The following is a 24,421-nucleotide window of genomic DNA, read 5'->3' as shown; positions in this document are numbered from 1 at the left end:
TGAACTCCAGGTGACCTGTTCATGATTGTTATCCATATTACATGAATATTAGGACACGGAGCTGTGCTGGGGATTAGGATGTTCCCAGTGCAGCCTCGGGCGAAGAGAAGGAGCAGCTGACGCTTATCTCAGCTCTAATCAATGAAACATTTAGAGCATCAGAATACACAGTGGGGTCACAGATGCGGACAGCAACAGGACACAGATTATACAAAGTGACGCTGGTCACCAGGGGGCACAAAAAACAGGGTGGCATTTTTTTTTGCACAATGATACTTTGTTTCACATGGGAACACTTATGGGCCCCTAGGGGCGCTTACTTTCCGTTGACCATTGCCGGCAGACAGTGTTGGGCATCTTGCACAAGAGGTCACAAGGACAGTGGTGAGCCCTGTGGTAGACAGCAGTTAGGGCATGCTGGGGGTTGTATTCCAACGCACCACTGCTTGTAAGGACGTCACTGTCTCCCTCGTATCTGATGCTACATGACTGGAATGAGGAGATGAAGGAATAAAGTGTTAGTGGTTCACAGCCTCAGGCCTCATGCACACGGCCGTTGTTTGGGTCCGCATCCTAGCCGCCGTTTTTACGGCTCAGATGCGGACCCATTTACTTCAATGGGGCCGCAAAAGATGCAAACAGCACTCCGTGTGCTGTCCGCATCCGTTGCTCCGTTCCGTGGGCCCGCAAAAAAAAATAGAACATGTCCTATTCTTGCGGACAAGAATAGGCATTTCTACAATGGGCTGCCTGTTCCGTTCCGCAAATTGCGGAAGGCAAACGGGCGGCTTCTGTTTTTTTGCGGATCTGTGGTTTGCGGACCGCAATAAACGGAACGGTCGTGTGCATGAGGCCTCAGACTGCGGTACACTGGCTGCAGCAGAGGAAAGGACTCTAGAACTGTAAGGGGGCACCCTACATATCCAGCGCCCACTGCAGTTTTATGTAAAGCTTCAATAAAGAGTTTTGCAAACGTACACTGCACTTATCCACAATTTTCTCGTTGCTGTCATTGGGGGTCAGCGCCTCTTTTTAGCATAAAATTGTTGCATGACACTTTTTTGCAATTTTTTTATGCCACTCTCAACACATAGGAGTTTTGACGGAGTGGGGTGGGGGCCACCAAAAGGCATAAGAACCACGCCAGCTCCTGGCAGCCCCGGCAGGAGCAAGGACTACCAAAGATGCGTCTCATTGATGACGAGGCACAGACTCCGTGATAAATTAGGTGCATCTTCCAGAAGCAACGCCGGCGTAAAAAGGTATGAAAAAGACCACCCAAAAAATAATGGTCTTAATAAATTACCCCCATTGTTTACATAAGAGGCTGAAAACCTGCCCTGACCTAGTTGTGCTCACACAGCTGAAGGTTTGTTACCATGTGCTCAAGTGTAGATAGGGGAAACACTATAGAAGGTGCAGAGGTCACACATACTGGTGCCAGACAGTGTCCAAAAGTCCTTCTGCCATGAAGACACTGGTATTAAAGGGGTTCTCCGGCTTTTTAACACTCTTTGGTTCCCGAATGGACCAGACTTACTTGCTCCCTGACGCTTGGTCCCAGCCACTTAGGTCCACCGCCTTGAGGCCCCTCTTGTAAACTTCTGGCACGGGTAGGGGGTCACGTGTGACGCTGCAGCCAATGATGTGCAACACCTAACCCAGTGACAGGGGGAGCCAAAAAGTGCTTAAAAAAAAAAAAAAAAAAAAAAAAAAAAAAAGGAGAACCACTTTAAAAATGGTACACGACAGGTGGAGGCCCCGTTACAGATTTTGCATTAATGCCCTGGAGCTTCAGGTTGCAATCCAAATAACAAAGAGCGCTACAAATCTCTTTCCTGCCCTGGAGGAACCTACACTGATACACTGTAACAAATCATCAGCTTTTTTAACAATAAAATGTTTTGATTCTCTGACAGGAGACTGGACCCGCACTTTAATTGATTTATTATATCATTGACAGCCATGACGGAGGGGCTGCAGCGCCGGCTCCTTTTCTTATACCGATAGGTAGAGGTTCTGTAAAGAGCTGAACCTTAAGTGACATCGGTAGAATTACTCTTTGTACATGTATGAGATAACAGTTAATACCGGGTATCGAGCTTCATCTCCCCCTCCCCTCCCGCAGCAGCAGCTACAATTACATTATTCAATACTTTTATGGTTATTGCGCAGCGCTTGCTGTTTATCACCGGAAGATCAGCCCCGGTCGGGTTACAGGTAATAGACAAATGCAGCACAAGCTACAATAGGCAGTAAAACAGTGGGTGCTATGGAGTCGCACATCAACAGCTATAATCAACTCCTTAAAGTGAATGTCATGTCAATAGGACCTGAAGGCTATGCTAATTAATTCTTTATAGACGTGGGAGCTCCGCTTTTCTGATACAGAGCTACAAATCTCCTGCATAGATAAAGTCACTAGATACTATTCTGGCTACCTGCAGCCACCACTAGGGGGAGTGCACTGGATCATGTACCTCAAGTCTCCTCTCCCACAAAAAACCCTAAACATTTTGTAATGAAAAGTTCTAAAGCTTCCTAATATGATTTCAATCTATTGCCATTTTCAAAGTCTCTGCTTGCTTTCAGCCACTGGGAACTTTCGGAGCAAAAAAACCTATCCAGGTCCAATAATCAGCAGCACATCTACCGTAAAGACAGGGAAAGAGGATTGAGGGCTAAACTTTTTCTTCCTGTTCCTGACATTTCAGACGAGCGAGTTGTACACTCCGGACTTGGAGTGTGAGTATGTGGCAGCTCCTGCCCTGACCTCCCAGCACAACCAGGGTCGCATAGCATTATATAGATTTATGTAACCCTTAGGCCTCTTTCACACGGGCGAGTATTCTGCGCGGATGCAATGCGTGATGTGAACGCATTGCACCCGCACTGAATCCGGACCCATTTATTTCTATGGGGCTGTGCACATGAGTGGTGATTTTCACGCATCACTTGTGCGTTGCGTGAAAATCGCAGCATGTTCTATATTGTGCGTTTTCTACGCAACACAGGCCCCATAGAAGTGAATGGGGCTGCGTGAAAAATCGCAAGCAAGTGCAGATGCGGCGCAATTTTCATGCACGGTTGCTAGGAGACCCGATCATTATTTTCCCTTATAACATGGTTATAAGGGAAAATAATAGCATTCTGAATACAGAATGCTTAGTACAATAGCGCTGGAGGGGTTAAAAAAAATAAAAAATAATTTAACTCACCTTAATCCACTTGATCGCGCAGCCGGCATCTCTTCTGTCTTCTGTGCTGTTTGCAGGAAAAGGACCTGTGGTGACATCACTCCGGTCATCACATGATCCATCACCATTGTAAAAGATCATGTGACGGGCCATGTGATGACCGGAGTGATGTCATCACAGGTCCTTTTCCTGCACACAGCACAGAAGACAGACAGAAGAGATGCCGACTGCGCGAGCAAGTGGATTAAAGGGAGTCTTTCACCTAATCTGAGCGTTTTAGACCGCTCAGATCAGGTTATAGACTGTTTAACCCTCATTACGATCCTACCTTTGTCTTATGTGTCCCTCGCCCAGATAATGAAAATACTACTTTTTAAACTTATGCAAATTACCTTCTGAAGGTGCCCAGGGGCGGCGTTACTGGGCGATGTGCCCAGAAAAACACACCTCCAGCCGGCGGACGTCACGAGCAGCACCAGAGGACGGCGGGCTGGGAACTGGCCCGCACCTGCGCACTGCTCTGCCCATTATGGGCAGAGGAACAGCTTTTCATATTGCGCATGCGCCGGCCAACTAAAGACAGCCGGCCGGCGCATGCGCAATATGAAAGGATGTTCCTCTGCCCATAATGGGCAGAGCAGTGCGCAGGTGCGGGCCAGTTCCCAGCCCGCCGTCCTCTGGTGCCGCTCGTGACGTCCGCCGGCTGGAGGTGTGTTTTTCTGGGCACATCGCCCAGTAACGCCGCCCCTGGGCACCTTCAGGAGGTAATTTGTATAAGTTTAAAAAGTATTATTTTCATTATCTGGGCAAGGGACACATAAGACAAAGGTAGGATCGTAATGAGGGTTAAAGAGTCTATAACCTGATCTGAGCGGTCTAAAACGCTCAGATTAGGTGAAAGACTCCCTTTAAGGTGAGTTTAATTAATTATTTAACCCCTCCAGCACTATTGTACTATGCATTCTGTTTACAGAAAATAATACAACCCCGATCCCAAGCCCGAACTTCTGTGAAGAAGTCCGGGTTTGGGTACCAAACATGCCGATTTTTCTCACGCGCGTGCAAAACGCATTACAATGTTTTGCACTCGCGTGGAAAAATCGCACATTTTCCGGCAACGCACCCGCTTCTTATCCAGGCAAAAAACATGACGCCCGTGTGAAAGAGGCCTAAGGGTTACATAGCATCATAAATCTATATAATGCTATACGGCCCTGGCTGTGCTGGGAGTGTACAACTCGCTCGTCTGAAATGTCAGGAACAGGAGAAAAAGTTTAGCCCTCAATCCTCTTTCCCTGTCTCTACGGTAGATGTGCTGCTGATTATTGGACCTAGATCATTTTTTTTGCTCCAAAAGTTCCCAGTGGCTGAAAGCAAGCAAAGACTTTGAGACTGAGTTCAGGACAGGACCGCAAAACACATACGGTCGTGTGCATGAGGCCTTAGGCCCCCTGCATACGATCAGGATTGCGTGCGGATTTTCCGCGCGGATTTGCGTGCGGAAAATCCGCACCGTAGGTCATGTACATTGTATTCTATGAGAATTTGAAATTCTCAATGCACACGATGCGGATTTTTTCCGCGCGGATTTTGACCTGCGGTGCGGATTTTAAAATCCGCGACATGTCAATTAATTTTATTTTTCCTGACCGGATTTTCTTCATTCACTTAGTGAAATCCGCATGCGGAAAATCCGCACCGAATCCGCACGCAAATCCGCACCAATTAATGCGGATTGACCGCACAGATTTGCCTGCGAACACCTGCGGATTTCAGTGCGGATTCTCCGCACATGAATCCTGAACGTGTGCATGTACCCTAATGCTGAGAGCATCAGATCTTTATGTACCTGGCTGGTGGCCATGAGGAAGGACAGGGCGGCATCAGCCCGCCGGGAAGTGTCCCTGTAGGGTCTATGGCCAGTCCACCCCTGCCTACCAGATCTGTAGATGTCTCTGCTAACAATTCCGCTGGGTAGTTGTTATACTTGCACCCAGTCTCCACAATCCCCAGTAAGTACATGAGCAGCAGAAATCTCTGATACTGGGGATGCCTTTTACCTGCACTGATACATTGTATCAACCTGGAGATGAGCTTTGCTTAGACTGAACACAATTGTAACAAACCCTCATCTGTGAATTGTATTAGGCTTCTTTCACACTAGCGTTAGGCTTGTCCGGCAGGCTGGTTCCGTAGTAACGCTTGCGCGCGTGTGCTGCCGGAAGTTTGGCATGTTTGCCATGCTGCGGCCAAATCTCCTGCCCATCCCGATTATAGTGAATGGGGCCGGAGCGGACTTCCCCTGCCAGATCAGCCTAACTCTAGTGTGAAAGAAGCTTTTGGTCAAGAGAGCTTTTTTTTTTTTTTTTTTTTTTTTTTCAAATCTCTGAACATAAACAAGAATGCATTAACTGACAGCAAGCAGAGATCTTCACTATGCATTGTTTCAGTTGCTCAGATATTGTAAAGTGCACAAACCTTCTTTCTACAAGTTTTCATTACAGGTTGGTTAAGAGATTCATCAGTGATTCAGAAAACACGACTGTTTCCTTTTAAAAACAGCGCCACACCAGTCCATAGGACGTTTGTGGTATTGCAGCTCAGCGCCATTCACCTTAGTGGAGCTGAGCGCTTGCGATACCAAACACAACCCATAGACAGGTGTGGCGCCATTTCTGGAATCCAGGTCCATAGATCGGTAGCACGGGGAAGTGCAAGGTGGAGGTCAATAGCTCAGGTGCAATCACAGCTGCCTATGAGCAATGCTTTAACCCTTTCAGCTGTCCTGTGACTATTCAGCTTTTACAATAGTGACGATGGAAAGGAGAGCGATCAGCTCTCTATGGGAGGCATCTGCACCTGCAGCATTGATTCTCTGTCATCAGTCACTCCATTCAATATGCTGCTATTAGGGTACGGCCACATGGTCGGGGGGGGGGGGGCACAACACTATTCATTGCACCTCAGCGCCTGACAATGCCACATTCAGCAGCTGACAACCATAGGATCCAAATGATATGTTTAGATACGATTGGTGGTGTTCAAAGCAATTGTCACACCAGCTAGGGTACAACTACAACACCCAGCATGCCCTACGTGTTCTATCTTCTGCAGTGTAGAGGCTAACCATGAGCTTCCATGTGTTTCCGTGTCTGTGCCTCTGCACTGCAAGAGATAGAACATGTCCTACCTTTCGCCGCATCTTGCGGATCGTGAACCCATTGAAGTCAATGGGTCCGTACCCTAATGTGGAGTGTACATGGCCAGTGTTTTGCAGACCTGCGGATTGCGGTCATGTGCATGAGGCCTTGTATGGAGGGAAATGGACCTCTTAGCATTATCTGCATCTATTTGCAGGATGTGATAGGTGCAGCTATGACAATCCAGGGCACAAAACCATCGGGCATTGTAATTCTGATCCCATGACACCCCATTTTATGGTCTACTACTATTAACCCCTTGTGGATCTTCTCCACGGCTACACAAGGGTTAAGTCCAGAACTCTGGATGAGTAATTGTGTTACAGGCGCCACAGAATTATTTACCTTTAATAATGGCAGACAATGGATACAACACGTCAGAGCATTACGGTAAGCCAGGCAGATGGCAGGTGACATTTCTGAAAAACCCACAAGGAAAAATGAGGTGTGAAGCAAGGTCCAGGATAAATGAGGACATCGTCCGGAGAAAGCGAACATAAGGAAAACGAGGGCCGACAGTCACCGGATGACCTGTCAACCTTACAGAGAGAAGTACTGGACCCACACTACGGAATAAGAGCGGATACTGAGGATTACACCCAGTATACAGGACAGAGAAGTGGTACTGTGCAGTGTCCATATATACAGGATAAGAGCAGATACTGAGGATTACACCCAGTATACAGGACAGAGAAGTGGTACTGTGCAGTGTCCATATATACAGGATAAGAGCAGATACTGAGGAATACACCCAGTATACAGGACAGAGAAGTGGTACTGTGCAGTGTCTATATATACAGGATAAGAGCAGATACTGAGGATTACACCCAGTATACAGGACAGAGAAGTGGTACTGTGCAGTGTCCATATATACAGGATAAGAGCAGATACTGAGGATTACACCCAGTATACAGGACAGAGAAGTGGTACTGTGCAGTATCCATATATACAGAATAAGAGCAGATACTGAGGATTACACCCAGTACACAGGACAGGAGAAGTGGTACTGTGCAGTGTCCATATATACAGAATAAGAGCAGATACTGAGGATTACACCCAGTATACAGGACAGAGAAGCTGGTACTGTGCAGTGTCCATATATACAGAATAAGAGCAGATACTGAGGATTACACCCAGTACACAGGACAGAGAAGTGGTACTGTGCAGTGTCCATATATACAGAATAAGAGCAGATACTGAGGATTACACCCAGTGTACAGGGCAGGAGAAGTGGTACTGTGCAGTGTCCATATATACAGAATAAGAGCAGATACTGAGGATTACACCCAGTACACAGGACAGAGAAGTGGTACTGTGCAGTGTCCATATATACAGAATAACAGCAGATACTGAGGATTACACCCAGTATACAGGACAGAGAAGTGGTACTGTGCAGTGTCCATATATACAGAATAAGAGCAGATACTGAGGAACTCTCTTTAATTTTATACAAAAATACAAAAAATTTGACATAAAATTTCCAAACAATATATAAAACAAGTATATACACTTACCCTACTGGCCCAGCTCCATGCATACTATCTCATTCATACCTACTAAAAAGAGAAAATGAAACCTAGCCTAACGTAAAAATCCGATCCGGCTGAACCCTGACTATATACAAATTTATACAAATTGTTTCTAACAGAAAAAAAGACAACTTGTCACAATAAATAATCATACTAAAAATATCAAATAACCCAAAAAATTTTTTTTTTTTTAAATATATATATATTTTTTTGTATTTTTTTTTTTGTATATTTTTTTGTATTTTTATTTTTTGGGGTATACACACACACATATGAGAAAAACAAAAACAAACCTATACTAACCCTACCAATCTATCTATCCCATCACCTTCACCCAGGGCCAACCTCCGCCTCTTGTCCCTCCATGAGGCCAGCCCTTCCTCCACCACCCACACCCAGCCCCTCGCCTCATGTCCTCCTATGTCCGCATAGTCCAGGGTTGGATGCAGGCCTCCCCACACGAAAATAAATAAATAAATATGAACCCCCCCCCACCCCATCCCACCCAACCTAACTACACCCCACTTACCCTATCATACAATATATACATCTTATAACAACCATATCTATCTATACAAACCAATATTAAAATCCACCCGAAGACCCAAGTTCAGTCATTTGCAAACCTTTCTTCAAAAACTCATCTTAAATACAAAACAAAAACCTAATGTAAAAGCCTCAGCCCAACACCAGGAAAAGTGCTACTGAGGCTAAGGTACATCAAAGGTGAAGCCTCTCCAGAGGTAAGAGACCCCATCCGTACCCACCTTCTCGCACTCAAGAGAGCGAACCTTCGCCAGGTCACCTAGAATGTTCCTACACACCTCTTCCACAGGGAGGACTTTCTGCTGGGTTGAAACTAAACACCGTGCGTTCCATGTGAAGTACCTGACCACTATGCTAACTACAAAAGCTGTGCATGGGTCCCTTCTTCCCAAACCTTTGAATGCTCCATAAGCCCATTCCGCATAGGAGAGGTTGGCTAGCCTAGGCCAGCCAATGGATGCGCCCACCCGTTTGTATACCTCTGTATTAAAGGGACACTGAAGCAGGAAGTGCTCCATACTTTCCAGTATGTCGCCACACTCCTCCCGGGGACAACCCCTTTCATCAGAGTTCCTATACCTCAAGTTGCCCCTTACATACAGCTTCCCGTGAAAGCAGCGCCAAGCCAAGTCCCAAAACTTCAAGGGGATCCTTGCCGAATTTAACAACTGTAAACCCCTGTCTAGATCCCGGCTTGGGCAATCCTTAAGGGCCAGGGGCTTTCGGAAGTGGGTCAACAAGACCCTCTCGTCAAGGGATCTCCTTGACTGGGTCTTGATTTCCCTCACTCCCAAACCCCACCGGCGGATCACCTTCAGAATCGGGGTGACATAAGCCGGAAGATATCCGTGAGGTGTACGCAAATCCTTCACTTGCCCTCCTGTCTCCCACTCCTGGAAGAAAGGCCGAAACCAACCCCTGCAAGAGACTACCCACGGAGGAGCCCTCTCTTTCCAGAGGTTTGCCAGGTTGATCTTAACAAAGGTGTTCACAAGGAACACCACTAGGGTTGACCATACCCAACCCCCCTAATCTCCTCGTACGGTATGTCACCTCTCTCTTGACTAGGTTCAGCCTATTCCCCCATAACAGTTGAAAGAACAGACTGTAAACCCGAGTCCAGAGAGGTTCTGGCAAGACACATACACTGGCCAAATAGATAAGCAAAGGGAGAAGGTAAGTCTTGATCAGGTTCACCCTTTCCCTGAGGGTCAAAGACCAACCCTTCCACTGGTCAACCTTCTGAGCGGCGATCGTGAGCCTGCTGTCCCAATTTTGGGTGGGATAATCCCCATGGCCGAATTGAACGCCTAGGACTTTGGCTGACGACTGGGGCTCTGGGAGGGTGTCCGGGAGACCGAAAGATGGATCACCCCCTCCCAGCCAGAGACTCTCACACTTATCCCGGTTAATCACGGACCCGGAGACTTCCGAGTAGCGTTCTACCTCCGACATCACGTATTCCGCCTCCCCTCCCGAGGACACGAAAACAGTGACGTCATCGGCATACGCCACCACCCTCAGAGTGGCTTCTGGCTCCTCCAGACTCATCCTGACTCCCGCCTAACGGTCCTCGATCAATCCTCCTAATAAAAGGATCAATCGCAAACACGTATAAGAGCGGGCTCAATGGACAACCCTGGCGGACTCCAGACCCGACCTCAACAACCGTTCACCAGAGGGAAACTCTCTGCCCCTGCATACAAGATCTTTAACCAATCGACAAACCCCCCCGGCAGGCCATATTTCAGAAGGACTGCCCAGAGGTACTCGTGGTCAACCCGATCAAAAGCCTTTGCCTGATCTAAAGCCAGCATGTACCCCTTCCAGTTACCCGCCCTACTCTGCTCCACTGCCTCTCGGACACCGAGCACAGCACTAAACGTGCTTCGGCCTGGAACTGAGCAATGTTGGGTCTCCGAAAGGAGCCGGGGCGCAAACTGCACCAACCGTTTAAACAGTATCTTGGCCAGGATCTTTCTGTCCGTATTGAGAGGCGCTATGGGACGCCAATTCTCAATACGGCTCGGATCTTTACCCTTTGATATAAGGATCAGAGCTGACCTCCTCATTGACTTCGGCAGAGCACCCGAGGAAAGGCACTCATTGAATACCTTAGTCAAGAGGGGAACCAAGGAGTCCTTAAAGGTCTTATAAAACTCGGATGTTAAGCCATCCGGGCCTGGCGACTTCTTTAGGGCAAGCCCTTCGATCGCCAGGCTGACTTCCTCTTCTCTGATTTCTTCTATCAAAACGCCAAGAGAGAGGTCTACTCTTGACTCAGGGATGGTTTCAGCCAGGAAAGCCGAAATCCTGTCCCGATTCAGATCCTTCTTCCTCAAGAGGCACGAGTAGAAGGACTTGACGATTTCCAAGATCCCTGATCTGGACCTATCCAGAGATCCCGTACCATCGACCAGTCCCGTCACCAACTTACTTTTCACTGACATCTTACAGTTTCTGTAAGGGTCGGGCGAGCGGTACTTCCCGAAATCCCTCTCAAAAACCAAAGATGTGTGTCTATCGTACTGGCACCTCTTAAGCAAAGATTTCACCCTGGAGATATCCTCTCGGCTACCTCCAGTCGAGACCAGTTGTTCGAGTTTCCTCCTCAGACCCTGATACAAGCGGTACCTGTCCAGGGACCTGAGGCTCGAGAGCTGGCGGAAGAATTTTGCCACCCGATCTTTGAATATCTCCCACCACTCAGACTTAGTGTCACAAAGATCCAGCAACTCTACCTGACTCTGAAGGAAGTCCTTAAAGGATTGTCTCACCTCTGCTTCCTCCAGGAGGGCCGAATTTAGCTTCCAATAGCCTCTTCCCATTTGGGGGGATTCTGCAACATTCAAAGAGAACATAATCATACAGTGATCAGAGAATTCCACCTCTACCACCTCTAAAGGTGAAAAAGTAGTCTCCTCCTTTAAATAAAACCTGTCTATTCTAGACCTAATCTGACTACCTCTATAATAAGTGAAACCACCGTGGCCTGGGGTGTGCCTAATGTGGACATCCACCAGGCGAGCCTCGCTAGCTATGCTATTCAGGGATACACTATCATAAGCCAGCCGGTTTCTGGCGCCTCCCCGGTCTTGGGACCTTGTGACTGTATTAAAGTCCCCGCCAAAGACCACCTGCTGACTCGTAAAAAGGAAAGGTTTGATCCTCAAAGAGACGCTTCCGATCCCACCTGGTTTGGGGACCATAGATGTTTATCAGGCGAAGCTCTTGACCCTTCATGAGGACATCTAAAATCAAACACCTCCCCATTTCTAACTCAATCACTCGTCGGCTTTCTACTGGTGCGGTAAAAAGAACCGCCACTCCTCTATACGGCTCAGCCGCAAGAGACCAATATGATGGACCACACCTCCACTCCTTTTTTGCTTTGTACACAGCCGCCAAATCTGGCAGCCTGGTCTCTTGCAAAAATAAAATGTCAGCTTCAACCCGGCTGAGAAAATCAAAGGCTGCAAACCTAGCCGCATCAGATTTAATACTGGCGACATTAATGGTCGCCAGCGTCAACGGAGTGAGTGCCGCCATACAGAGTGATTAGGTTAGACAGCCTTCTTCCTTCCATTTTTTTCCCCTTCTTCTTACCTCTCCCGGAGCTACCCCCTAAGGTGGCACGATTTATTTTGAGAGAGACAGTGGTGTCCATCTCATTAGTCACCACCGCCTCCCCCTTCGCACCACCCTTGTCATTCCCATTCCCAGTGTCCAGACCCGCCCCACCTCCCGAGGACCTTGCATCCTCACCAGAGGGAGGCACGGGCCCTGCAGAGGCACCTTTTCTTACCCCTCCGGCTCCCCACCATCGACCCCCTCCCCAGAAGAAGAGGAGGTGGAGATCTCATCCAAGGTGAGGTACCGGTTGGAAAGATCCAGGGGAAGAGAGTTAGGATCAGAGAGGTCCAGGGGGGAGCTGGCTTCACCCTCCGCAGCCACTCTGATCGGGCTAGATCTTTTTTTGGTCAGACGTTTTCTTCTTGTTCTTTTAGACTGTCACACTCCCCTCTGTTGCACTCTCATAGCAAGAGGACAGTCACCTCGGAACGGTCTAGTCTCCCGAGTTCCTCATTCACCTCGATATCCCCCAGGGTCTCAGCTCTAGGAGAGGCATTCTCTTGGGAGGGCCCAGGCATCACCCCAGGGCGGGGTTCCACCTGCCCCCTCTCCATTTGACGCCTCTCCCTCAGTCTCTGCTAGGATAGGCCGTCTTGTCTCTTCATCGACCCCACTGCCCTGTCGCTTTCGCCAGCACTCGCCCCTGAACGGGTGCCCTAGCTCACCACACAGGTTGCATCTAATCTGCCCATAAGATGCAGCTAGATGGCCTTCACCCCCGCACAACGAGCACCTCTGCACTTGGCAGCTGGCACTGAAGTGCGAAGGGCTGCCGCACTTGTAACACAGCTTAGGCTTCCCCCTGTAGAACACCATGATCCTATTCCGACCAAAGAAAGCAGATGATGGTATGTGGGAAACCGAACCCCCTGAATGTTTAAATTTAATCTGAAACGTCCAGGCACCCGACCAGATGCCAAACTCATCCAGGTTCTTGCTAGGAAGACCCTGGACGTCCCCGTACCTGCTCAACCTGGTCAAGATGTCAACACAAGAAAGTGACTCGTTACGGGTCAGAACGGTCACCTTCTTGACCTCATTCTGGCGGGTTATCGCTTGCACGAAAAACCCCTGCCAGTCCGGCTAGTCTTTTGCCAGTTCATACCCAGACCAGAAAAGTTCAGGACCCTCTGGCCAGGCAAAACTGACATCAAATTCCAGGGTGCCATACGGATGTATCAGGGCAAAGATGTCACATGCCCTGATGCCCATCTGAAAGAGAAGCTCTGCCACCCTCTTCCTAGTAGGACACGCTTCATTGCCTCTCCATTTCAGACAGACAACATTCCGTCTGGTTGACCCGGGGCCGGTTGTGGGTGAAGACCAGGTGGTCTCGCCCCCGCCTTGCTCTCGGAAGGCACGCAAGCCATGCCTGTCCATTCAGGATAGATCCACCTGCTGCCCCCCTACTGTAATGGAATTCTCCCCTCTCCTAAGAGCCTCTAGAAGTTGCCGCTGCAAGTTACCGTCACTAGACATTGGTAATGGGGAGGACCTGATCTATACGAGTATTACTGTAGTGCAGCGGCGGCATGAAGTGCACGGTGTCATACCAACCAATGACGCCACGCGCTCCTGCTGTCAGCAGGAATCCAGGCCGGCATACCACGGCCGCGTGCATTCGGGCTAATTCTGAGCAATACCAAAAAATTTGCGACAAATCAGCACCTGGTGAATCACACCGTGGACAATTGGATGTGTTCCTTACCCCACATTTATTAGGCCACAGTGGCGTAACATATATTCTGTGTAAAATATTAAATTGAACTACAACGTGATTAAAGTTGTGGGACACTAGTCTCAAATTAGACAATATGTTCTCCCAGTCATCTAATTGTATAACTGAACATTCACCTCCCCAAGCCCTTTGTCCGGGAGAGGATGTGTTATTAAAAAGTGCTTTAACTAGTAATTTATAAAATTGAGCAATCTTAAGCTTGTGACCTACAATTCCCGTTTATTCACTTAAGGCCCCTTTCACACGGGGCAAGAATTCCGTGCGGGTGCAATGCGTGAGGTGAACGCATTGCACCCGCACTTCAATGGGGCCCATTCACTTCAATGGGGCTGTGCAGACGAGCGGTGATTTTCACGCATCACTTGTGCGTTGCGTAAAAAAAATAAAAAAATAAAAAATAAAAAATAAAAAAAATAAAAAATAAAAATCGCAGCATGTTCTATATTCTGCATTTTACACGCAATGTAGGCCCCTTAGAAATGAATGGGTCTGCGTTAAAATCGCAAGCAAGTGCGGATGCGGTGCGATTTTCACTCATGGTTGCTAGTTGATAGTGATGAAAGCAACCCTGGAGCCAATTAAAGTGTATTAACATGGTTATAAGGGAAAATAATAAAATTTTTAATGCAGAATGCTTGCTAAAATGTGGATTGAGGGGTTAAAAAAAATAAAAAATGAATTAACTCACCTCATCCACTTGATCCGGCATAGTCTTCTTGCTTCTTTTTTCAGGACCCACAAAAGGACCTTTGATGACGTAATCGCGTTGACCACGTGACCTATTAATATCCAGACCTGATACTTCACCAAAGGAATTATCTATTTGAATAATTCTTGGGAGTGTAGTATTCGTATTCTGTATAAAAAAAATAATACATCATCTGCATATAAAGTAATAAGATCCTCCCTTCCCAGTATTCCAAACCCTTCAATCCCAGGATCTTGCCTTACCCTGGCCATAAGAGGCTCGATATATATATCGAATAGTAATGGGGAAAGTAGGCATCCTTGATGGGTGCCTCTATTCAATAGAATGCTGTCTGTCAAGCCCCCATTAATTTTCAACCTAGCCTTGGGAGACTTTTACAAAAGCTTAATCATGTTTATGAACCTAGCTCCAAATCACATTTTATTCAAAACCTTCCAGAGGAATCTCCACTCCACCCTGTCAAAGGCCTTAGAGGCATCAAGACACAGGATGGAGCGAGAGACCCCCCTTTATTGCACCCTCCAACTCCTGCAGAGAGAATTAATGATCGAGACATTCTCTTTCAGTATCTGTTAGGACTGTGTGACACAGTGAGAGGTTTGGTCTGGGAAAACAGGTATTTTCCTCCCAGCATGTGCTGCTGGGCTGATTTACAGCCAGGTGAGGTCAAATACCGGACTTAAAATGCCGGTCTGGGTTTTGGCAGCACCTGGCTGTCCTAAAATAGGCTGATAAGGGACATGTGACCTTGTGTATGGCAGTTGGGATATAAAGAGAAAGACCTGCAGGCTTCTATTGGCTAATGCAGGTCATGTGATGTGCCATATTAGAATTTTTGGGGAATATCTCAGGAACGGTACGTGCTGGAGAGCTGAGACCTGGTCTAAAAACCTTCCCGGACACCTAAAGTACCTGTGTGCCAAATTTCGTGATTGTGAATGCGACGGCGCGGATTCCTTTAACGGACATACAAACACACACAGCTTTATATATTAGATATAGTGCAGGCGCCATTTTGTGCTGAAAAAATACAGCGCTCTAGATTTTTTTTTTTTTTTTTTATTGAAGCACAATTTCTGTAACTTACCCCTAAGTCAATTATATGTTTGACCAGATATAGCAGTCAAATTTTCAAGTTCAGAATTTTGTATGGCCCGCGAACGATGTTACAAATATCCAAGTGGCCGTCGGCAGCAAAAAAAGGTTCCCCACCCCTGATTTACCCAGTCCGATATTACAGACCCACCGTTCTCCAAACCTGCCTGATCCTCAGTGGAGATGAAGCTGCATTTATGTGCACCAATCATCTCCACTGTATAGGGATGAGCGATACAGTGTAACAAAGTATCAGCTTAGTTCAGGCATTAGGGCTCATGCACACGACCGTATGTATTTTGCGATGCACAAAAAATACGGACGACGTCCATGTGCATTCCGTATTTTGCAGAACGGAAAAGTTGGCCCCCAATAGAACAGTCCTATCCTTGTCTGTAATGCAGACAATAATAGGACTTTTTCTATTTTTTTGCGGAACGGACATACAGAAACGGAATAACTTCCTTGTTTTTTGCGGACGCATTGCACTCGCGCGATAAAAACGGAACGCAATCGCAGTCAAAACTGACTGCAATTGCGTACCTACTCGCGCGGGTTTGCCGCAATGCACCGGGACGCATCCGGACACGCTCGTCTGCAAGGGGCCTTACAGGTTGCAGCACTGAACACGTATAGATTTTTACCATAGCAGAGGCGCCGCTCCTGGTGCAGCATGCTTTACCTCGTTAATTGTCCACTGGGTCCCATTTTATTAACTTGGGTAGATGATGGCATCTTTAATTAAAACTGACGGCCTTAATGGCGTTGCTGTGGGCCTCAGCTCTGCTCCACAGAACGTGACTGTTTAATGCAGTGCAGCTGCCAATGGAGCCTGGGCCTCCGCCAGACATCACGAGTCTACCTACACCCACCTTATGGGAACAAAGAGGTAGCAGATCTCACCCTATGTGGATACAGGGGTGCAGACCCTATGCCAGGGATTGCAACCTTCAGCACTCCAGCTTCTGTAAAACTACAACTCCCAACATGCACAGTTGCTTGGCTGTTCTTGTAACTCCCATAGAAGTGAAAAGAGGATTGTAGGAGTTGTAGTCTCTGAACAGCTGGCGTTCCGGAGGTTGTTGATCCCTGCCCTATCCCATGTTAAGAGCACACGCCCGATCTTATACGAAGGACTGGACCCAATGATGGATCAAGCATATACAATGTCGTTGCTACATGCACACAACCGTATATATAATATGTATGGATGGATGACATCCGTGTGGCATCCATTTTTTTGCAGATGCATTGTAACAATGCCTATCCCTGTCCGCAAAACGGACAAGAATACAACATGCTCTATATTTTTTGTGGGGCTACGGAATGGACATACGGATGCCGTATTTTCCGAGGACCCATTGAAATGAATAGGTCCACAACCTATCCGCAAAAAAAAAAAAAAAACTGACACAGAAACAAAATACGTTTGTGTACATTAGGCCTTAAAGGGGTTGTCCAGGATTAGAAAAACATGGCAGCTTCCTTCCAGAAATGGCCCCAGACCGCTCCAAAGGTTGTGTGTGGTATTTGCATCTCAGGGCCATTGAAGTGAATAGGGCTGAGCTGCAGTACCGAACACAACCTATGGACAGGTGTGGGGCTGTTTTTGGAAGAAAGCTGCCATGTTTCTCTAAGCGTGAACAACCCCTTTAAGGCCGCCATACACATTAAACTTCCTGCACAAGTTGAGGATTACACAAGGATTCTTGTGCAGAAAGACCCCAACGTAATAAAGTACCAGGCAAAGTGTACAAATATCATGTAGACTGTTTTTTCGTTGACCTGCCCTACGGATTTTGAAATCTGAAGCATGTCAATCGTTTCTGTGGATTTCACCCTTTTCAATGCGAGCGCGAGATCTGCTGCAAAACTGCACCGAAAACCCCAAGTTAGGCTACTTTCACACTAGCGGCAGGACGGATCCGACAGGCTGTTCACCCTGTCGGATCAGTCCTGGCGCTATTTCGCCGAGCAACTGCCGCTCCGTCCCCATTGACTATAATGGGGATGGGGGCGGAGCTCCGGCGCAGCACGGCAGTGCACGGCGAGGGGCCGTCGGACTAAAAGTACTGCATGTCCGGCTTTTTAGTCCGGCGGCCTCTCACCGCGCACTGCCGTGCTGTGCCGGAGCTCCACCCCGTCCCCATTACAGATGCAATTTATGTTTCGGTTTCAATGCAGTGGCGAGATCGACGGCAAAACTGCATCAAATACGCACCAAAATCTGCATGCGAGAAGCTACCTGCTCACGGGTGTAGATAAACATGCAGCAGATCTGCATGAATTTCTGTGCGTTTCCACACCAAAACCTGCATGTGTTACTTGCACTTTTGGTGCGGATTGGATGTGGTTTTGACCCAGATCTTAACCTTGCATCGAAAAGGGGAAAATCCGGACAAAACAACCGCACAAAGGCCGCTTTCAGACTAGCGTATTCAAATTCGTCAGTATTCTGGCTCAGGATCCTGATGATATACAACCAGTATTGTCATCAGGATTTACACGCGTATTTCTTCCTTCCTTCATTATTTGTGCCCTGCACAACTGTAATTTGTGTATTTGGAAACAAATCCGCACAAAACTTGGACATGCTGCGGATTTCAAATACTGACGGAAATTACACCCATGTGAATAGCTCCATTCATTAACATTAGCAGCGGATTCTGGTACATTAAATCCGGACTATATACTCTTTGCAAAGACGCTCGTCTGAAAGCGGCCAGACAACGGACACGCTGCAGATTTCAAAATCCGCACTGAACGAAAAAGCACAGTGTGTACATGAGATTTCTGAAACCTTATACACTTTGCTGGTATTCAATTACGCAGCATTTTTTCCGCCTGAGAACCCACATGGAAAAAAAATGTGCGTAGTATGTTATGTGCGTAGTATGCTGTGTGCGCAGGCAGCCTGTGGATTAAGTGCTATTTTTCTGCACGGAAAAACCACTGCGTAGTACAATGAAAGAGATTTCACAAAGGTCATGTACACTTTGCCTTTTTCCTTCCGTGCAGAAATTGACCTGCCGTGTGGATGTTAAAATCTGAAGCTTGTCAATTGTTTGTGCGGATTTCACCCTTTCCAATGCAAGGGTGAGATCTGCTGCAGAACCGCAAGTAACCGAAGCGATTTATGGTGCGTAAACGCACTAAAATCCTCAGGCAGTTTCCAGTGGAATTTCTGCAAGACAGGCCACACGTGTGCGCAGGTATAGTCTTAGCGCACCGTCTCTGAACTCTCCCTGGGAGAAGGATCGGTCGAAATTAATAATGGGTGGGTGAGCGCACATAAGATCCGCCTGGTGCAGGTTTATGCGAGTTTCTGCAACATATCCGCAGCAAAATCTGCAATTTCTAACAGCGGTTTTTGGTGCAGATTAGATGCAGCTTTTGCTGTAGATCTCACCTTTTTCTAATAAACCCACAGCTAAAAACTCCAAACATAATTGACATGCTAAGGGCTCTTGCACACGAATGCATTTCCTTTCCGTGTCCGTTCTGGGTTTTTTCTGCGGACTGTATGCGGAACCATTCATATCAATGGGTCAGAAAAAAAAATAAACGGGTACGTCCGTTCCGCAAAAAAACAAACAAACACGTCCTATTCTTGTCTGTCTTGTTACAATGGATCCGCAAAAAAACAAAACCCAAAAAAAACTGATGCAATACAGAGGACACATGGACGTCATCAGTTTATTTTGCGGGTCCGTGTTTTGTGGACCGCAAAATACACACTGGTCATGTGCATGAGCCCTAAGGAAGGGGTAGGCAACCTCCGGCACTCCAGGTGTTGTGAAACTACAACTCATAACATGCATACTTGCGCTGAATGGAGAATGCTGGGAGTTGTAGTTTTAGAACAGCTGGAGTGCCGAAGGTTGCTGACCCCTGTGCTAAGAGTTTGGAAATCCGCACCGCGGTCGATTTCTGCGCAGACAAAATCCGCAAAGTGTACATGAGATTTGTGTAATCTTATACACTTTGCTGGTACACTACGCTGCGGGTTTTCCACATGGGAATCCACACTGAAAAAACTGTTCGTATTCCGCAACGCGTGCAGGTGGCCTTAGACCTAATGCACACGACCGTTGTTTTATTCCGTGTCCGTTGCGCAGTTTTTCGTGATTTCCTGCGGACCCATTAACTTTCAATCGGTCAGTCGAAAACTCGGATAATGCACCGCTTGCCACCGCGTCCGTGATGCGTGGTTCCAGTCCGTCAAAAAAATATAACCTGTCCTATTATTTTCGCGGAAAACGGTTTGCGGACCCATTCAAGTTAATGGGACCGCTAAAAAATGCGGAGGCACACAAGATTGTCATCCGCGTCCGCTTTTTTCCTATCATTTGCATGGCAAACCTGTCTTAGATTTTTTTTTACTTTCCTTTATATGTCTGGTGGTCCTCTAAAAATAAAGGAAGACACACGGAAACAAAAACGGAACAACGGAAACGGGACAGCTAAAAAATACTGTCGTGTGCATGAGGCCTTAGACAAAGTTTACAGGATGCCTGCATTGCGTACGACCACACTTCATGTCTCTGACAGCTCAGTCTTAGGACTCATGCCCACAAACGTATTTTTTGTCTGCGTCTGTTCCGTTTTTTTTTTTTTCAGAAATGACTCAGTGTGCATTCCACGCCCGTATGTCCTACTATTGTCTGCATTAAGGACAAGAATAGGACTGTTGTATTATGGGCCGGCTGTTTCGTTGAGCAAAATGTGGAATGCACACTGGCATGTATCCGTGTTTTGCGGACCACAAAACAGTCTACGGTTGTGTGCACGAGCCATTATAAAAAGTGCAACCACTCAAAACAACAACTTTTACTTTCTTATCTACACTTGGTTAATAAAGGGCCTCATTGTCCCTAGGACAACACTTCCACCGCCAGATCACTGGGTCAGGCAGTGTTGGCATGAGGACATTGGTACAGATTATTCTCTAACATGGAGGTCTGTAACTAGCCATGGAAAAAAGGTATTGCATTTTTCTGATTATTATATATTTTTTTTCAATTCTGAACACACGGTAAAATTAACGTCAACCCTGGCGGTTCTCCTTTAAATGGATCCAAAGCAACGGCGGCTTTTTTATGGCGACATTTTAGAAAACCCGTTCAAGATTAGTTTTAATTAAAAAGGAAGTAGTAAAATATTGTCGGAGCCGGAGAGGTGGTTGCTGATAATCCAGCCAGCGACAGGTGTTCATTGTGTAGTCAATTTCCTGCAGAAATATTCTCCATAAAGATAACATGAAGCCTCCGCCGCCTCCGGACTTATTAAGGCAATTGCGCAACGTTCGGCTTTTCTTCTTACACAATTAGCCCGAAAAGGAAAAAATAATAATAAGCGAGCGGGCCCGGAGATAAACAAGGATATGAAAGGCCGAAGCAGCCCGCTGTTATCGGGGACAATGCGTCTGAATAGGCCCCTGACAAACACAGAGATTGAATAAAGGGCCGGTGTACTGTTTACAGACGGCATGTGAAGGAGCAGACTGTGCAGCAAGTTTATTATTCATAGATACAAACAAGATAAACTCAGCCTCAATTATCCACAGGACGTTTACTCACCATAATTGAAAGCCAGGATCTGGGGTCAGACAAAGCGCGTGACTGATCTAAAAGCAGCGGCGGCCCTTAAAGGAGAACAACCAAGAGTTTTATACAAGACTGCGGGGAAAGGACTCCTGCATTACACACCATCATCAATGCTTAGTACAGGACTGATCTCTACAGGTCGTTTTACTCCCGTGTCCCCATGATAACACTTATTGTCCCGAGCTGTGGTTGTTTAAGGTTGTCATGGGGTTCCAGGTAGGTAGATAGAGCAGTGGTAGTTACAATGCTACAATGAACTCACTTGTGCATAAGCCCTATTAGGGCATATGGACAAAACAGAGTGAGGGGCCCCCAACAAGAGATCCCCCCCTTCCTCGGCTATCCTGCAGACTCAAAGCCAAGTTGTGTACAGCCAACAGCAACTTCCCCTGGCAAATCAGTTGTTTAAAACTGTTTGGAGAAGATGGACTTCCATTTGCAACAGGGTTGTTTTTAAAGGGCATCTGTCAGCAGTTTTGTACCTATGACACTGGCTGACCTGTTACATGTGCACTTGGCAGCTGAAGGCATCTGTGTTGGTCCCACGTTCATACGTGCCCGGATTGCTGAGAAAAATGAAGTTTTTATATATGCAATGAGTAGAGATGAGCGAATCTTTGCATAATACTTAGTTTGAATACTGCACTCCGTACAGTATTAGAATGTATTGGCTCCTATGAGCCAAAGTTATTGCTTCACTAAGTCTCACTGAGACTTCTCGTAATAACTTCATAAATTAATCTGTACTGTAAAAAAGACATTTCCCGAACTCTGGTTCAGTTCCAATTCGCTCATCCCTACTCATTTGCATATATTAAAACTTCATTTTTTTTTCAGCAATGCGGGCACATATGAACATGGGACCAACACAGATGTCTTCAGCTGCCAAGCGCACATGTAACAGGTCAGCCTAGTGTCATAGGTACTAAAACTGCTGACAGATGCCCTTTAAAAACAACCCTGTTGCAAATGGAAGTCCATCTTCTCATCCGTACAAATGAGCCTCTAGGAGCAACGGGGGCGTTGCCGTTACACCTAGAGGCTCTAGCTCTCTCTACAACTGCCACGCCCTCTACACTTTTTTGATTGACAGAGCCATTATGATGTTTCCACTGCCTGCACTTGTCAAAGTGCAGAGGGCGTGACAGTTGTAGAGAGAGCAGAGCCTCTAGGTGTAACGGCAACGCCCCCGTTGCTCCTAGAGGCTCATTTGCATATATTAAAACATCATTTTAACAATGCGGGCACATATGAACATGGGACCAACACAGATGCCTTCAGCTGCCAAGCGCACATGTAACAGGTCAGACAGTGTCATAGGTAAAAAACTGCTGACAGATGCCCTTTAAAGGGGCTGTCCAGTGAAGACAACTTATCTGCCACGATAGGGGATATTGTCTGATTGTCGGGGTGCGATCACGGAGTTCCTGTTTGAAAGGAGTAACAGTCACTCATGCACAGGCCCCCGTCCCCATTATTGCTGGGAGCTCCAGCAGTCGGACCCCCGCTGATAAGTCACTTATCCCCCTACCCATAGGTTGTCTTCTTTAGACAACCCCTTTAAGGAGGATGGTTATTTGGAGGCAATGTCAACACTGAACCACCCGATCCCTGAATTGTCTTCTTCTGAAAGTGGTTACAAATTTTATTCAGCTGTTTTCAAGTAACAAATATACTACCAATATAGTCACCACTACATCTCCGGGGCAGTTGTCACCCAGCTCTCCCAAAATTTAGAACGGGAAGTCCGCCTAGTTATACAGTTTTCAAACGCCTCTAACTAAGCAGCTTTGCCATTCAGGATCTTGGGAAAGTGGCGTGATATCTCCTGAAACAGCTGCAATGGCGGCCATATTATCTCCCAGTTTTCCCAAGATCAGATAGAACTCAGAAAAGATGAGAGGATCAAAGCATTCAGCATTTCATCAGCACAGTGGAAAAATCTAATGGCGGTAACATAAAAAAAACCTTCTTCACACAAGAGCAAAGTGAGGTCCACTCGGGAGAGGAGATGGAAAATGATGAGACTGACTGCAGTAGTGAAGGTATGTCCTGGTGACCTCCTCGTCCCTGCGCTTCCTGTAATGCGACGATGAGTTCAGGTTACCGGATACAACTCCCAGCATGCTCCATTCCCTTCTGTGGTAGTTTCAAGAACAGCTGAGCAAGTGTGAATGCTGGGAGTTGTAGTTTCAGGACAGCAGACACTACAGAGGTTTCTGACCCCAGGTATATATAGATATATATTTAGATATAATTTACACACACACAATGTAAAGATTGTCCACCATCTGTGTCACTATATTACCAATGACTATAGAAATAAAGAAAGAGCCTCCTCTCCGTCAGTGCGTACCAGGTTCCTTGTAATCTTCTTATTCTCACTGATGGTTTTGCTCCTTTTAGTTCAATTTAATCATCTCCCCATGTACTGAGTTCCTGCTGATCCTGTGCTTGTATACAAAAGCCAACATGAACAAAGAGCCTGAAGGTTAAAGCAGGGGGGATAGGTCAAGAGCCCCTGATGAGACAGGAGGTGGATTTCAGAACCTAAAAGGGCATCTGTCAGCAGTTTTGTACCTATGACACTGGCTGACCCTGTTACATGTGCACTTGGCAGCTGAAGACATCTGTGTTGGTCCCATGTTCATATGTGCCCGCATTGCTGAGAAAAAGGATGAGCCTCTAGGAGCAATGGGGGTGTTGCCATTACTCTTAGAGGCTCTATTCTTTTGTCTGCAACTGCCACTCCCTCTGCGGCAGTTGCAGAGAGAGCAGAGCCTCCAGGTGTAATGGTAACGCCCTCGTTGCTGCCTAGAGGCTCATTTGCATATATGAAAACATCATATTTCTCAGCAATGCGGGCACATATGAACATGGGACCAACACAGATGCCTTCAGCTGCCAAGCGCACACGTAACCGGTCAGCCAGTGTCACAGGTACAAAACTGCTGACAGATGGGCTTTCACAGAAAATGCAGCTAAAATGCAAAGTCACTGATCGGAGACATGCCTGTAATGGAGCAGAGCTGCAGTGTAAAGCATAAGGAAGAACAGTAGCCTGAACTTCTGATAATATAGTAGATGGCTTTCAGACTGCTATACACAATGCAGTGTAAGCTAGCATCCGTGATCCTAGCTGTGTTCTAATGGAATAAAACTGAAAGT

General features: G+C 46.8%; 1 protein-coding gene across 1 annotated transcript in view; it reads right to left on the bottom strand.

Moving 5' to 3' along the window:
- The window catches only part of CHGA (chromogranin A), a 47,687-nt gene extending 40,871 nt beyond the window's left edge, over positions 1 to 6,816 (bottom strand). The window contains exon 1 of the mRNA XM_044272622.1: positions 6,743 to 6,816. The gene's annotated coding sequence lies outside the window, so the exon portion shown is untranslated. The remainder of the gene's footprint in view (positions 1 to 6,742) is intronic.
- Between the last annotated feature and the right edge of the window lie 17,605 nt (positions 6,817 to 24,421).

Source organism: Bufo gargarizans, chromosome 11 (assembly GCF_014858855.1).
Source record: "Bufo gargarizans isolate SCDJY-AF-19 chromosome 11, ASM1485885v1, whole genome shotgun sequence".
Taxonomy (NCBI): domain Eukaryota; kingdom Metazoa; phylum Chordata; class Amphibia; order Anura; family Bufonidae; genus Bufo; species Bufo gargarizans.
This window is presented reverse-complemented; position numbering and strand designations above follow the sequence as displayed.